The sequence below is a fragment of the Bubalus kerabau genome, chromosome 4 (assembly GCF_029407905.1).
Source record: "Bubalus kerabau isolate K-KA32 ecotype Philippines breed swamp buffalo chromosome 4, PCC_UOA_SB_1v2, whole genome shotgun sequence".
NCBI lineage: Eukaryota > Metazoa > Chordata > Mammalia > Artiodactyla > Bovidae > Bubalus > Bubalus kerabau.
This window is the reverse complement of record NC_073627.1, coordinates 167,841,987-167,844,190: the sequence shown is the minus strand read 5'-3', so window position 1 is coordinate 167,844,190 and position 2,204 is coordinate 167,841,987.

The following is a 2,204-nucleotide window of genomic DNA, read 5'->3' as shown; positions in this document are numbered from 1 at the left end:
GTTGCCATTGCCTTCTCCGACAAAGTGGAGACATCAGTAATTCTCAGCAGACTAATAAATGTAAACAAGGACTCAATTTGAGTCTGTTATATTATCCTCTGGTCTTTCCTTTTTGTATAGGCTTAGCTATAATGTTCTCTCTTGAATATCTTCATTTTTATATAAAACAGTTTTTGTTTCATTTTTTTCTGTTTGAGAAGGTGATACATCTATTCAGTAAGACACATTAACTACAGAAATTTATTATTAATCATTAGTTGTGAGCACAATAATTATTATTACATAATTCTTCTCTGCATCCAATAAGATCAGGGGTAGGTGTCAACAGTTGTCACATAATTATAAAATCATGAAATTCACATGAAAGTCTTTGATCTAGAAAGTTGTGTATTACAGCCTTGAACTATGTATCAAACACACTTAGAGACCAAAGGGCAGTAGAAAATGGCCCTTTAGCTCTCTCTTCAGTCTGCCTTTCCTTTGAACAGATTCTGCTTCAGATGGGTGTCTAGAAGTGCTTTAATTTTGATGCTCCTCCATCTTTTCCTTTCATCACCTCTGTCTTCCTCAATCCTGGAGAGAACCTGATGCTTCCTGGCCCCATTCTGGAGCACAGCTGTGGTGTGCTCACATTGTTTAGTATAGAACCTTTATCGACAAATCTTCCTGGTAGTAGTGATAACTTCTTAGAGCAAGATTGAGTCATTATTATGCTGTCAGATGTCCTCCCCTCCAGAGGGAATGAGAAGGGAGATCACACAACTTGGCAAATGTCCTAAAAAGGACAGGAACTATCATGCCACAGGCTGTTGGAATACAGTCATAACCTTAGTACTTTGGCCCTTTGAATACCTGACCAGTTGGCAAAATGGCCTGCTGGACAATTCTTGAGCAGGATACAGAGAGATACTGATCTGAGTCCAGGTACTGTCGCCTACCCTCTATGTGATTTTCGGCAAGTCACCTTTCTGTCTGAGCTTTGGTATCTTCATAACACAAAGAAGTTAGACTAATTCAGTGATTTCAAGCTCTTTAAAGAATACTCATATATCACTTTCTTTAAATGTTCCTGGGATTATAAACAGATAAAATATTAAAGCAGGGTGGCTCTGGGGTTCCAGGTCTCACCTATGTACGCCATCTTCCTCCACCTCATGGTAGAACCTGTGTTTAACAGTTCTAATATCACTGTAATAGGTTACATGAATGATCTTTTCCAGTTCAGAAATTCTGCATGACAATCTCAAGCAAAGGCAGTAGCTTAATGAAAGTCAGCATATATATAAAATCCATATCAGCTATTTAAAAAAATATTTTTCTTAGAAGAACAAAAGCCCAATAGTTCCTTAATATATTTCAGCTCAAAGAAGGATTACTCTTTACCTCCAGGTGAATAACTTGTAGTAATGTTAGAGACAGTGGACCTCAAATGAAGTCAGGAGTTGAATCTGGGAACAGAAATGAGATTTCACACCTGTCTTCTATGCTTCTTTTAAGCATAAATGCTTCTGAATCAATTCATAGAGCATTGTTGGATTTGAGATTCTTGAAGGCAGTCACACCATGTGCATATTTCACCATTTAATATTTCCACGCAGTTCAGTTCCTCTCAGCAGATTTGTATCAAACCACTGAGTGTTTTTCATACTCTTCATGGGGTTTAGTATGAAACCTGATGCTGGGAAAGATTGAAGGCAGGAGGAGAAGGGGACGACAGAGGACAAGATGGTTGGATGCAATCACCAACTCAATGGACATGAGTTTGAGAAAGCTCCAGGAGATGGTGAAGGACAGGGAAGCCTGGTGTGCTGTAGTCCTTGGGGTCACAAAGAGTTACACATGACTGAACGACTGAACAGCTGAACCAAAACAACAACAACTGAGTGTTTTAGCATATGATATTCTGCCACATAGTGGCCTCGAGGGTGTTGGACTGTTCTGCCAAAACTGTGAGTGGCTCTGGTTTGTCACCTCTTTGGTAGATTGATATTCGGCATTGCCTGATTTGTAGTTGGCCCTCAAAAATATCTGTTGAGTGAATGGATGAATTCAGGAAGTTGACTCAGGTCACTGAAAGGTCCCAGTGCTCACTTAAGCCAAGCCTTATTGAGAACTAGCTTAACAGTTGATGCAGCCATTCAGAGACATAGCCAATTATTGTTCTTGCATACATGTGACCATGGAAACATGAGTCTATAGAAATG